This window comes from Mus musculus, chromosome 6 (genome assembly GCF_000001635.26).
Source record: "Mus musculus strain C57BL/6J chromosome 6, GRCm38.p6 C57BL/6J".
In the NCBI taxonomy this organism is placed as follows: domain Eukaryota; kingdom Metazoa; phylum Chordata; class Mammalia; order Rodentia; family Muridae; genus Mus; species Mus musculus.
The window spans coordinates 24,766,787-24,782,143 of NC_000072.6; the positions used below are offsets into that span (position 1 = coordinate 24,766,787).

General features: G+C 38.2%; 1 long non-coding RNA gene across 1 annotated transcript; it reads right to left on the bottom strand.

Moving 5' to 3' along the window:
- Positions 1-321: 321 nt before the first annotated feature.
- On the bottom strand, positions 322-8,460 carry Gm38776. The gene is made up of 3 exons (XR_868821.3): positions 8,285-8,460; positions 1,208-1,388; positions 322-491 (listed from the first exon to the last, which is right to left on the bottom strand). It is a non-coding gene; the product is annotated as a predicted gene, 38776 (long non-coding RNA).
- Between the last annotated feature and the right edge of the window lie 6,897 nt (positions 8,461-15,357).

A 15,357-nucleotide genomic window follows, 5' to 3' on the forward strand; every position in this document is an offset into this window, starting at 1 on the left:
TCCTCTGCTGCCCATATCATTTTGAGTAGTATACTTGGATTTAGAATCCATTTGAACCTGATTTAAATCATGCTTTCCACAATTTATGTGTGGTATAAATCTTAGCAAATTCTTTATAATCCCCTTTTTCCATCTGAAATTTGGTAGTATAATTTTATCTTAACAAATTAGCACAGGAATTTGCTCTGCACTCCTGGGTTCTTAGTGATGTAAGGGATGCAGGACAATCTCTTGGTCACCAAAGAGAAGTCAAGCTGTTTCCTTCCATGGCCAGGGACCATTTATCATCACTTAGACATTGTGTTGTGGTCTTGAGCGACACTCTCAGGGGATACGGTTTTCACTCCATAAAGATAATTTAGTGGGAAAAGAAGCTCAGAAGTGATATGATGATGCTGTTAAAGAAGGGCACCACCACTTGATGTCTTCTCTTTCTTAACTCTTTCAACTCAGGATCCCTGCTTGCCAGAGGTGACTGTGAAAGCTTAATTCTGAAATGTACGATACAAACAAACAAGGCTTTAATAATACTGTGAATGAAAGTTATGTTTAAATACATAGATTAGCTATTTAGAAATTAAATTAATTTTTATATGAAAGTAGATGTGATTAGCACTATAGAACATTTACACAACTTTAATAATAACCAAAGAAATCACCAACAAACCCCTACCATATGCTGGTAACTTTTGGTGTACTATTTACTAATATTTCTTGTAAAATGATTTTTGTATTATTGTTGTAATTATATTTTATGATCTGTGTTTCAATTTATGATGTGAGTGGTTTTCATATCATTTCATAATATTCATGCATATTATTTAAAAATCTTTTTCTCTTCCAGTAGAGGGATTAAAGGTAAAGATTTATACAAACTAAGAAAGTGCGTTAACAGTTATTTTATTTCGAGTTAGAGTCTGAGTTAGGCAGGCTGGCCCAGAACTTGTTATGTGGTTACGAACTGAAGTGTCCAGAAAAAGCCACATCTATGTCAGAAATTACTACTACTACTACCATTACCACTACCACCACCACTACTACATTGTTCTCTTGAGACTGTTCCTTTTTCTGTGTTGCCCTGGCTGTCCTAGGAATGTACCCTCTAGACCAGGCTGTCCTCACACTCAGAGATTCACCTGCCTCTGCCTCCCAAGTGCTAGGATTAAATGTGTGCACCACCACCAAAAGATTATTAAGAGTCACTGACCGATAGAACTTCTGCGATTGTGGTGATCTGGAATGTGGCAGGGCCAGGATCGTAATATATTGGGCTGTTTTCAGCAGTCTTAGTAGCCATTCATTGACTTAAAATCCTTTCATTTAAAATCCTTGTGACCATCAGATACATCTTCATGGAAGTGATGTATGATGTAGAATGGTAGTAGAACCTACATAAGACACAAAGAAGTGCTGCAGTCTTGAACCTTTTCTTTTGAGGCACAAGAGAGTTATCTTCTCGTCCCATCTCAACAGAAAATACTAAGGCATCTGGACATTTAGTCATTTATTTATTATTATTCTTAGTCAAATTATATAGAAATGTAACTTACAATACTATTTTATCACCATGCATGCAAAAATTATTATTATTGTTGTTATTATTATTAATTCATTATCCTCCTCCTGGTCTTGTATAAAAGCAAAATGTAGAAAAGGTAGCGTGAGGCTGAAGTGATGGCTCATGGGATAGGGTGCTTGCCATCATATACGATCACCTGAATTCCATCCCAGGAATACACATGGTAAAAGGAGAGAACTACCTTTCATGAGCTGTTCTTTGATCTCCATACATATGCTATGTAGCTATGCATAATGGTCAGGCACACATACACAAAATGAACAAGTAAATTCATGAATGCAATAAAATATTTAAAAAAGAAAAATTTTATGTTTTCTTAAAAATATGACAAATAACAATTTATAATCGTCTAGTGATTATACAAAGTGATGTTATGATCCGTTACATAAAATACTAATTTTCATATGATAAGAACATTTGAAATTTACACGTAATCATTTTGAACTGCAAGACACACTTGTCTATTATATTCACGCTGTCAAATAGATTTCAAAATAAAATTTTATGTGTTCTAAGACTTTGTGTTAGCAATTACCTCTCTACTTTCCATATCTTCCTTATAGATTCTAAGCAAGTTTCTATTTTTGGCTTCTATGAATTAAGTTGTTTTGTGTCCCCACTATAACTAAGAAGGAGTGGTAGTTGGTCTTTGCTCATACCACTTAGCATACTTTTCTGCAATTCTACCCATGTTAGCACAAATATAACAGCATTCTGTAAGGCCATTATGCACACACACCATATTTTTCCTCTTTGCTTACCTGTTGGAGAACACTGTGATTGATTTTATATCTTTTAAATTATGAATTGGATTTCAGTGAATACAGAGAAGAGTGTAGATACCTCTTTAACAAACTGATTTCTAAATATCAAAATCATGTTCTACAAACATCATGAAATATTATTGATATTTCTTCTCATTGTGATTGAAATTAGCATTTTCTTTCTTTCTTTCTTTCTTTCTTTCTTTCTTTCTTTCTTTCTTTCTTTCTTTCTTTCTTTCTATTTATTTATTTTTTTACACTCAGTATTCCATTCCCTGCCCCCCCATCTACCCTCTGACTGCTCTACATCCCACACCTCCTCCTCACCCCACCCTGTCTCCACGTGGATGCCCCCACTCCCCACCCCACCTGACTCCATACTCGCTGGGGCCTCCAGTCTTTTGAGCATTAGGTGCAACACCTCTGAATGAACACAGACCCGGAAGTCCTCTACTGTATGTGTGATGGGGGCCTCATGTGTATTTTTGCTATTTTGAAATGTTTAAAATATACTTACTGATAAAATAATTTCTCTCCTAGAAACACTGATAATCTTTTTAAAGTAAACTTATAGTTAGGCAATGTACACAGATATATAATGCATTTCAAATACTCTCTCACTATGTCAGGTGGTATCATATAAGGGCTTTTGAATATATTTCTTAATGATTCATTTTTAATATTTTATGCTCTTATACTATGCTTAATTCCCAAAGAGAATTTTATTTTGCAGATTTTGAAACAATTTAGTATTAAACATTAGGTATAGGATCCTCAGTTATGGATAGTATCAAATGTTCATTAGTGATATTTTTAGAATATGAAAGGATATGAATATAAAAGTTGAAAAAATTTTCATGTATTATTTGATTCTCAAAATACTCAATATTATTAATATGTTTGATATATAAAATGCATTTAAATAATAAAAAATTAAGAAAAACAAAACAAAACAAAGTTATTTCTAATGTCTCAGAAAATAAGTGTGGAATTGCTACATTATATGGCAATTATATTGTAAGTGTTTTAGAAACTGCATAGATTTTCCCATAATAAATCAATAACTTATATTCTCACCGAAAGTGCAGCTTTCATTTTTCTATTATCGTTATGAAATACTTGTCTTTTGTGTTTAACAATAGCCTCTATGGTAGGTAACAGGTGATATTGTGCTGTGATTTTAATTATTTTTTTCTAGAAATATCTGTGCAAGCCTCTTGAAAGTTTGCTACTTGAGTTGTTTTCTTATTACTCTGTTGTTTCAGTTCTTTATCTATATTTCATATATTAGTTCTCCATATTGTATTTATGTATTTAGGAGTTATGTTTATGTGTTCATATTTGTGTGTATGCATGTATGTATGAATATATGTATTTATGTATGTAACAACAATGAATGAAAATCAGGGCCATGAACTGAAAAGAAAACAAGGATGGATATCTAGGAGGGTTTAAATGAAGGAAAGGGAAGAGGGATATGGTGTAATTATATTATAATCTCAAAAAAGTAATTAAAATATTTTCTCTCAATATTTAAAGTGTATGTTTTACATTGTTAATTGTTCCCCTTCCTTTGCATACACATTTTAATTTGATCTTAATTAGTTTGTTTAATTTTTCTGTTAGAAGGGTAATAAAAAATTACATGAAGCATGAAGAATATCTATAGAACCAAAAGGAAATGAAGCGAATTAAAAATTATGTGTGCTTCAGAGGGATAAAGGTAAAGAAAGGGATAGAATACATAATTAGATTGGTGAACATTTCCAAGGAGAAAAGAGATACTCAGATCTTCTGGAACTGGAGTTACAGAGTTGTGAGCCATCATCATGTAGGTGCTGGGAATTGAACCCAAGTCCTCTAGAAGACCATCTGGTGCTTTTAACTGCTGAGCTACCTGGCCAGCCCCCACAAAGGTAATATTTTAATGTTGAGCGTCTCCAAACAAACAAACAAACAAACAAACAAACAAACAAAGCAAAACACAACATAACAATTTATATACTTCCAAAATACAATGGTACAGAGTAAATATTCCAATTCCAAAATGGGGGAGTCAGGGACATAGCAGGGAGAGATTTGAGAAAAGCCAGAAATCATAAATAAAGCTTTATGCCTTTGCCTTCAGGGTACCTTTCCTTTCATCCTTGGGTAAAATCACAATGCTCCTATTTGATGAGGTGTATCTCTGAACAGTTACCACTACTTTGTTTACAGTCACGTTATTTGAAGCTTTGCATTTTCTTACATTCCTTTTTCCATGAGCATTTTCATGTCTTTATGTTCCACGTATTTCTCAAAACTCACAGGAAACTCAGCTAAGAACAGACAGTGGGCAATAATCACTTCACATCTTACAGGTTATGCTGTTTTGAAATATTCTCTACCAAATAATTTAGTCCATTAGTTTTTATCAAATGTTTAGGACATGGGCAGTGTGTGGCCATCTTCTTTGCCATCATATAACAGAAATTTCTTCTAGCCCAGTCCTTGATACCTCCCTTGTTTTCCTATAAAACCTCTTGAGCTAAGCCTTCATTAATCACATTTTTTTTTTTAAAATTGTAAATCTGGAATTTGAGTTTCTTCTAGAATGTCCCATCTGTTGCCATTTATGGAACTTTCAGGCTTCACTGTCCCACTGTCCAAAATTCTTCCATATTCCTCCTGAAGTTCAGAATGCCTTTCAAGAACATGGTTAGGTGTACTGTGACAACCCCAGTTCTTGTTATCTCTTTTCCGTGTGTTACTTTTCTTATCACTATGACAAGATATATCAAATAACATCTGAAGTGTGGAAGAATTTGTTTTGACTCATGGGATACTATCTATCATGGTGGGTACTTTCACGGAAGTGTTTTCTTTTCTTCCTGCTTTTAATATTAGGTGTTTTATTTGTTTGTTCTTGAGGTAGGCCTGCCTTCCTTCCTTCCTTCCTTCCTTCCTTCCTTCCTTCCTTCCTTCCTTCCTTCCTTCCTTCCTTCCTTCCTCCTTCCCCCCTCTCTCTTTCTTTCTTTCTCTCTTTCTTTCTTTCTCTCTTTCTTTCTTTCTCTCTTTCTTTCTTTCATTTTTCAAGACAGAGTTTCTCTGTGTAGCCCTGGTTGCCCTGGAACTTGCCCTGTAATCTGGAGCTGGCCTCAAACTCAGATATCTGCTTGCCTCTGCCTCCCAAGTGCTAAAGATGTTAAAGATGTGCACTACCAGTGTCTGGAGCATGGAAAGTGTCTCATGGAAAGTACACTGGAAAGGAATGTGTATTCTTTGTCTGTCAGATGGATTGTTAGGTGGTGTGTACTCTACTGTATCTATTTGATCTAATATGCTCAAGTACAATGTTTCTTCAATGTTTTTTTCTGTATGATTTATTTTGAAAAGTGTTATGTTGTAGCTTTCTGCAATATCCCTGCAGTACAATTGTTATAAACTCTTAAATCATTTGATATTTGTTTAAGATACATCTGAGTCAGATGTTTGGGCTGTATAAATATACAATTGTTATTTCTTCATGATAAATCTATCCCTTTATCATTCCTAATTATATTCTTCATCATTTTTTGATTTTTTAAAAAGTCAGTTCTTGCTGATATTATTAGAGTCATTCATGCTTTCTTGGGTTTCTACTTGTGTGTTTTCTTGCTCTAGAAATTCCCTCTATTTTAGAGTATTTCATTCATGAATCCAGTCAAATAATATATCTACTCCACATTTCCCCTGTCCAACTCCATCTACTTCCCACCTAACACACACTCATCTTAACTTCATGGCATTTATTTTGTAAAAAATATAAATATTCCATTAATCTCAGCTAGTGCTGTCCATATATACACATGGTGTTCACTGGGGCATGAGAATCCTAAAAACAGTAGCCACATCCTGGAAGGAGAATGATTCTCTACACCAGGGTCAGTAGCTCCTCAGTAAAGAGTCAGGTCCGGAGATCATCTACTCTGCTAGGATTTTGGCTGGCTAGGTCTTGTATAGGTGTTGTGCAGGTAACTACAGTTTCTGTGAGTTCATGTTTGTGATAGCCATGTCACTTCCAGAAGACTAGACCACAACAGTACTCTTTTCTCTCCTCCAGCTTTTACATTCTGTCTGCCTCCTCTGACTTGGTCAATAGAGGAAAAAAAAACTGAATCAAAAAAGAAAGAGGAATAATTAGAATCCAAGGCTCATACAAATGGTTACATAATATTAGGGGCAAATAATTCAGTTTTGTGTTCAGGCAATGTGAAACTATGTATATGTGTGTTTGTATGTGTTACAGTTTGAGTGAAGAAAATTCTAAATTGGGTATCACTTTCCTGAGGACTGCCATTAAAAAGTCATGTATTTTTCAAACTCCCCATTTCTTTTTTTCTAGGAAACCCAGTTTAAGTTACTAAGTATGGAACTGTATACAAAGGCTGAGAAAACTGGTCCCTGTGCTATGTTTAGTACTGATCACTTACTTTATCCGTTTATATGAGACAATTTGGTCAACATGATATGGTTTTTGAAAGTGTAAAACATTATCTACTGGCATGACATCAGTAGACGCTTGCTTCCCAAAGTAAGCTTATGTATGATAGATAACAACTTTATATCTAAAAAGAGAAGTAATATTCATATGTAATTAAAAATGATGAAAAAAGTACCCAAAGACCTCATTTTTTTGCTCTCCACCATAAAAAAATAAAAATGTTAGCTTTGTGTGTGTGTGTGTCTGTCTGTCTGTGTATGTATTTCTGTGAAACCTGGATGATTTGGTTTCAGTTTCAAAGGACATTTTTGTGTTTTAGTGAAAATAGAGTTTAACCCCTTCTCCATGAAGCAATTAAATTAGAAAACAAGGAAAAGTGCTTATTTAGAGTAAGATAAAAGCCTTAGCTTTTGTTAAACCTTCTAGTTCCCTCAAGACTCATATGTATTTAAAAAATGATGTTGTCAGGATTGGGGAGGTGGCTTCCTGAGTTCACTTTCCTGAGGACTGCCATTAAAAAGTCATGTATTTTTCAAACTCCCCATTTCATTTCTTGCTAACAGGAGTGAGGACCTGAGGACTTGCATCTCAGTATTAATTTAGAATGTCTGCAACCTCAGCTGTATCTGAAAGAACATGATTTTTGTTTTGTTTGTTTCTTTCTGGAAGTGAGTGAATGAAAAATTGAATAAAGGGGAAAGGAAAGGACATGATTGGTCCTGGGTTTCAGCACCAAATGAATGAAAAAAAGAAATAAAAAGGTACATGACTGCTCCTATGTACAGTGGAGGAGAAGATTTACAGCTGATTTATGGGAGAGCATAGCCAGATGTCAGAACATCTGGGAGAGTCCAGAGTGGACATGGTCAGACTGAGATGTGCCATGTGGGGACAGAGGGAGGGCAAGGGAGAAGAGAGAGCAGAGGAAACAGGTACAGCAGCCAGGAGGTCCAAAGGTAACCAAAATGGTTAGATTATATAAGGAAGAGCAGCCCAGCACCCCCCACCCCCACCCCATCCCCCATGCAGGAGCATGGAGAGTTCAGGGTAGAAGGCAGGGGTGAGAGTAAGGGACTGAGGGATTGCAGAGAGAACCCGGCAACCAGGTCCGCTTTGGATGTTAAGTAGATACATCACCCATTTGTCTCAGGGTTTGATACCTAACAGGAGTTCTGTTTTGTTTATTTGTTTGAGATAGAGTGTCTTGTAGTCTAGGATGGCCTTGAACTCACTATGTAACAGAGTGTAGTTATCAACACCTGATTTTCCTGTTCTCACCTCCTAAGTATTCAGATTATAGCTACGAATTACCACTTCAGGAGTTTTGTCTATGGTTTTATAGAGTCATTTCATAAGTTGTTACAACTTTTAAATCTGGACTGGAATATCACTTTGTAGCCCAGGTTGGCCTCAAACTCATGGTAATATTCCCGACTCAGTTCCGCTGGATCATAATAGCCACAAGCAAAGTTCCCTTACCGTGTTGCTTTCAACCCTTACAGCCATTGGTGTGATGGAGCTCGCCAGCTGGATTCACAGTTCACAAGTCAAGTCTATTCCTTCCTTTGGAACCCAGAAGAATAGGATTCATGTTCCAGGAGACCCTGTCTTCTAGGAACTGTGGGGAATCCACAGAGAAATTAAAAGACCTCTTTCAGACACAGAGAAGTGGTTCTGTCACCCAAGAATCTCTTCTGAGAACCTAAATGGGCATTCACTCATGGCCTCTGTCTCTTGTGCATCTCAGTCTGTTCCTGACCCATCTTCTTCATGAGCAGACAGAGACTACCTGCCCATAAAGCTCACTGTTTGGCTTGTGCCGCGTTAGCTACCAGGTCTCCTGGAAACCAATCTCTTGTTCTCCCCCCAAATAAACAAAACTGAAAATTTAACAGGCCAATCTAAGTACTGAATATGCCCTCCATAAATGATATAGAAGATGATATTCTTGGGATTCCTGCCATTTTGTTTATGTGAGAACACCTGGTTATCTAATTCAGCCAATCAGACCTTATGATGACTGTGAGTCTTTTGACACCAACAGAGTGAATGATAACTTATGGAAGCGCAAAATGAAAATCAGTCAATCAAGCTTTGCTGTAACAAAACCTACCCCTCAATAATTCTTTCTCAGGACATTCCTGAAATAGGCCTGGGGTATATATCCATACTGTGTAAGGTAACAGACACCTTTACTCCCGTCTCTTACCCATTGCCCCAAGCACAGCTGATGTCTCTGATGTCTCAGTTGCAAATGAACCCAAACTCACAATTATTCTCTGAAATGTTCCATTACTCTATGAACTAATGGTTGTTTTTCAGGTCCATTTATTTTGGGGTACCTGGGACCCTTCAATAGTCACTAAGTTTCCCCCTTAGCCATACATACATACACAAGGCTACAGAGATGTAGAGGAGGAGACAAAAAGTCTTTATTGGAGAATGGACTGCATGATGCTTCTGCGGTCAGTTTCACCAAATACTTTTTGACTGATAAGTATTGGCTTATCAATATGGCTTGCCCCTCCTCTTACACTAACAGCCCTTTTTGATTTTGTATTTCTGGTCCCTATGTACACTTTCAACTAAGCTTGTTTCTTCTCGCTTCCAAGTTATGGAATGGGCACTTTTTTTTGTTTTTTAATTTCTGAGACAAAATACTGCCAAAATATATTTAAAGGGGAGGAGGTTGGTTTGGGCACAACTCTTTGGGGGCAAGGAGTCCATTATAGTTTGGAAGATTTGGAAGGCTTTGGTAGTTTTATCCATAGCAATGAAAGCTCGATTTGAAAACTCTTCACATTTTTGACGTCTCAAGAAACGGAGTTAAGACAGAATAAAAAGTGAATTAGAAGCGCGTCGCTGTGCTGTGGACTCCCTGAGTGGAAACCTGGAGGGCATGATGGCAGACTGGGCTCCAGCTCAGAGCTCTGGTGTTATGGAGGAGACTCTAGACAGAATAAGTGGATGGCTGACAGCCTGGGCTCCAAGGTTACCAGACTTAAATCAATCAGTGGTGGCCCTCTTCCCTTCCATGACATACTTTGCTGGCTTTGGACACTGATAGGGACACAGAAGCCATTTTCAAACATTTTTTTTTTTTCAGAGACAGGGTTTCTCTGTACAGCCCTGGCTGTCCTGGAGCTCACTTTGTAGACCATGCTGGCCTTGAGCTCAGAAATCCGCCAGCCTCTGCCTCCCAAGTGCTGGAATTAAAGGCGTGCACCACCACGCCCGGCTAGTTTCAAACATTTTATAACCTCCCAAGTCTGCAACCAGCCAGGGACCAAGTGTTCAAACACATGACCCTTAGGGGAACATGTCACATTTAGTCTTTAAGAGCTATTAAACACTAACTGCTCTTATTAAAGATGTACCAGTTTCCCCGGGCCAATCTACTGCCTTGCTATACTTAGCATCAGATGGAACCAGACAGGGTTTTTCGAAGTTTTCACACTATATCAGAAATTAGGCTGTAGGACAACTCTCCCAACATCAATTCATGCATTATCAATGAGTATCCCGAGAAACAGGCAAAGGATCTTGGTGCACCGCATGATTAGTAGCACAAGGTGGAGGACTTAATGATAGCACCCACCAAAATGGGAAGGAGACTGTGAGAGACTGCTGAGCATTCTCTTATACAAAGGGGCGGCTGCTCTCTGCCTTTTGTCAGCCCACTTCAAAAGCCTGGGGGACACAAGCTCTGGGGGTACTGGTTAGTTCATATTGTTGTTCCACCTATAGGGTTGCAGACCCCTTCAGCTCTTTGGGTACTTTCTCTAGCTCCCCCACTGGAAGTCCTGTGTTCCATCCAGTAGCTGACTGTGAGCATCCACTTCTGTGTTTGCCAGGCACTGGCATAGCCTCACAAGAGGCAGCTATATCAGGGTCCTTTCAGCAAAATCTTGCTGGCATATGTAATGGTGTCTGTGTTTGGAGGCTGGTTATGGGATGAATCCCCGGGTGCAGCAGTCTCTAGATGGTCCATCCTTTCATCTCAGCTCCAAACTTTGTCTCTGTAACTCCTTCCATGGGTGTTTTGTTCTGAATTCTAAGAAGGGGCGAAGTGTACACACTCTGGTCTTGGTTCTTCTTGAGTTTCGTGTGTTTTGCAAATTGTATCTTGGGTATTCTAAGTGTCTGGGCTAATATCCACTTATCAGTGAGTACATATCATGTGAGTTCTTTTGTGATTGGTTCACCCTTCAGATCCATCCATTTGCCTAGGAATTTCATTAATCCATTGTTTTTAATAGTTGAGTGTCTCTAGCTACATATGTAGCAGAAGATGACCTAGTTGGCCATCATTGGGGAGAGGCCTCTTGGTCTTGCAAGCTTTATATGCCCCATTACAGGGGAACACCAGGGCCAAGAAGTGGGAGTGGGTGGGTGGGTAGGGGAGGTGGGGGAGGTATGGGGGACTTTTGAGATAGCATTTGAAATATAAATTAAGAAAATACCTAATAAAAAAATTGAAAAAAAAAAAAAGCCCGGGGGACACTATCACTTTGCATTGCTAAATCAACTTCTGCCCAAACTGTCTGTACCTTGCTCAAATTCTTTCTTTTGAACTGTTTTCCAGTAGCAACATGACACTACAAATGGAGAATTACAGATCTGGCCACATGTGCTTAGTCAAAATAAATATTGTGTACAATTGTATTCAGCCTATGGCTATTAGGTATATATATGTATATAATTTAAAGTTTACATTTGAGTTTCATCCAAGATATCTCACTGTATGTGTGTAAATACTAAAACAAACAAACAAACAAACCCAAAAACCAAAAACCCTAAAATATAAAGTAAAATCTAGAAACCTAAACATTTTAGATATAAAAACATATGCTATAAATTCTTATGTCATAAAATCTATAAAAGTAGATCAGGAGTTGGCAAAATGGAAAAATACTTGTAATAAATCAGAAAAACCAGACTCAGAAAGATTTAATGAACTGAGATCATGGATATTAGGGGGCCTTGCTTTTGATGTTAGTAGTCCAAATTTGGTTGTATAGATTATGTCTAAAAGGATTCTTAAGGCAGACTGTAGAGGGAATAACAGAATCTAAATCACTCCAGGAAGGGTAGCCACAGTGTTTCATTAAAACCCAGGCCACAGAAAGGAACTGACATCAGGGCAGACAGAGGTGTGAGAAGTCATGATTGGGCAGGAATCTCGAGAGAACAACACATAGGCTGTGGGTGTCAAAGATTTATGGAAAACCCACAGCATCATTTCTAGGTGAGAAAGTAAGGCATTTGATGAACTCGCTACTATAAGTAGGCCTATGGCGGTTTTTCTATCATTCCCTACATTTTCTCTTACTAGAAGTATGGAAGAGGGTAGGCCCTGAGAGAGGGAGCAATCTCTGCTTCCTTTGTAAATATATTCTGTTGAGTCTCAGTGGTTGTCAGAGTTACAGTGGATTGCAAACAGTGATGGTTTCAGACATGAAGATTTCTCGGGCACATCCTGGGTTGGGTCAAACACTTTGGTTCTGTTCCCAAGTTCCATGTCCCACCCCATCCCATTCAATCCTTTCCTTACTCCATGTCCCCACCCTATCCTGTTCGATCCTTTACTTTGGTGCTTGCTGGAGTCCTCTTCCCCAGAGCTTTAAACTTTGCTCTAAAACCTAAAGGTAGCTGAAAACAGTCCCTGTATCATTCAAGACAGCTCATTTGTTTGGACTTTTGATAGAGTCGTGTCCTGTGGCCCTACTTGTATTGGAACTCACTATGTAGAACTAGAGCAGACTAGCTCTTGATTGTCACCCACCCCACTTTCTTTGTTTCCTGAGTACTGGGGTTGTAGGTGTGTACCAACTGGTTCAAGTTGGGCTTTGAAATGGAGAAGATCACTTGAGGGCTCACCTGGCTTGACCCCAGTTGGTTTATCTATCTCACCTGAATTACTGAACTGAGCCTTTTAAGGGATTAATTAGTGGAAGACACGTTGTTCTGATGTTTGGAGACAAAGGATGAGACAGATTTGCTTGCCCCGAGGTAAAACAAAGTAATCCGTTATCTGCAAAGTGTAATAACCCCTGTGTCTACTTTGTGAGGTACTAGGATGTACATAACAATGTATTTTCTGCCATTCAATAGCATTTATTAAGTATAAAGTGCTATTAGATGAAACTTCCAGGATACTGGCTGCCTTGCAACTGTATTTACAATTAAGATTGTGACTTTAGATAGTTTTGGTTTGTTTTACATTCTCCGAAACTTCCTCCATACATGTTTTTTATCTATCTATCTATCTATCTATCTATCTATCTATCTATCTATCTATCTATCTATCTATCATCTATCTATCTACCTATCTATTATTTATTTATTTTAAAGATTTATTTGTATGTACATTGGTGTTTTGTCTGCCTGTATGTCTGTGTGAGGGTGTTGGATCCCTTGAACTTGGAGTTACAGACAGTTGTGAGCTATGTGGGTGCTGGGAATTGAACCCAAGTCCTCTGCAAGAGTAGCCAGTGCTCTTAAGTGCTGAGCCATTTTCCCAGCCCTGTTTTTATTTTTTTTTAACGTATTTTATTTTTGGTGTGCTTATTTTAAAGCAAAGGACTAGCTATTATAAAGCTCTTATCTCTCCTTCATGTTCTTCCATCAGCCTAAACATAACAACATCATGTAAAAATCTCTGGATATTTTCATAGCCAACTTCCCCAGACTGCTCAAAGTTTCTTCCTTCTCTGTCTTCTTCCACTTGGTGAGTTCCAGGGCCACTTGCCTGTTACTACCTCCTCGGATTCTCACCTGTCGAGCCTGTGCTGCTCTCCCTTTTCTTCTGTCTCAAGTGAGAATACCTGGAGGAGGCTTCTGCCCTCTTCCTGCTGAGAAAGAAAGAAAAAAAAACCCCACAACGAAAAAATAAAGTCTTGTGTAGCTTTCTCTTCCATAAGAAACAGGGTCATTCGGTTTTGTGCAGTCGTGTGCAGAGAGAAGTATGAACTTTAAAGCATCCTTAGAAAGGCATTGTGAGGTTGACGCTGTGGTTCATTTTCCTCTTTGTGTAGTGTCTGCTGTGTACTTATGATTTATTCTAGAACGACTGTGCTCCTTATTGATGATAGCTTATATCTATGCATATAAAATATGTTAATAGACAAAGCATATTGGTTGACCTTTTGTGCTGAGGAGCAATTCTAATGATTGCTTTTATGATTTTTGTTCACTGTTTTCCCTTTCCTTTTGTGAAACAGAAGCACGTGGTCATGTCTGCCTGCCTGCCTGCCTGCCTGCCTGCCTGCCTATCTTTTGACCAAATACTCTACTAGAAACAATTCAGGGGTGAATAACTTACTTTATTTACAATTTGGGATGTAATCTATTATGGTAGGGAGGCCTTGTGACTGTTACAACCACATTGTATTCAGAGTCAGGAGGAAGTGAGGAATGCTGGCCTAAGCTGATTTCTCTCTCTCTCTCTCTCCAGTCAAGTACCACCCACCTGCAGGATGAGTCTTTCTATGGCAATTAACCTAAGGAAACTACCTTATCACATGACTATAGATTTATCTCCCAGATGTTTCTAGAAACTGCCATGGTTACAATAAATGTTAGCCACCACAAACCTACCCTTTATCAACTTGACGCTTTTTACAATATTTTATTTATTTATTTATTTATTTATTTATTTATTTATTCATTCATTCATTCATTCATTCATTCATTCACATTCCAGATTTTATTCCCACCTCCAGTCCATCCTCTGACTGTTCCACATTCCATACCTCCTTCCTGTCCTGCCTCCACAAGCACTTTGTCTGTAACTTTAAGCTCTTTGCTTGTTCTATTCAGTTGAGATGATTAGTAATCTTTCTGGTTTACTATTTTCTCTTCTTTCTGTAGGCCCACAAACACTAGCTATGACAGAGCCTGCATATTACCTTGTTTTGAGATTTCAAAGGCAAACAAAACAATCCACTATTTTTTTTTTTAATTCAGCCACACTCAAGTTCTCAGGCCATGTGCAGAATGCACTCATAGTCTTTACCAGAATTCAGTAAGAAGGTTTTTAGTCAAGTCCATGATTGAGTCCTGTTTATCTTCTGGAACCCTACGGCCTGCATCTTTCTTATTGTGCCTGTCTTCAAGGATCTGACTAGAATGGACCATTAGCTCTGCTTACACTATACTAGGGTATCACTAACTAGTACCACATATCAAAGCAACAGTGCCCCAATTCTTGGTACTAGTTTTATGTACTAGTTCCTTTAATTATTTCTGTGATCAAACCTCTGACATGTGCAACTTTAGAAGGATGCCTTTGCTTTACAGTCTGATGGTAGAGTCCATTGTGGGGGAAGGCATGGCAGTGGGAAGCAACATGAGCATCCTGAGATACTAGGTCTGCATGAGGAAAGCTGAGCAATGGATGCCGCTGTGCAGACTGTTCTCTACTCAGGCTCCAATTCTGCCCCACAAAACGGTGCCACTCACATCTACTGTGGGTCTTTCTATCTGCTAGCCCACTCTAGAAACTCCCTCACAAATAAGCACAGAGATTTCTTTATTGGGTGACTCAAGAT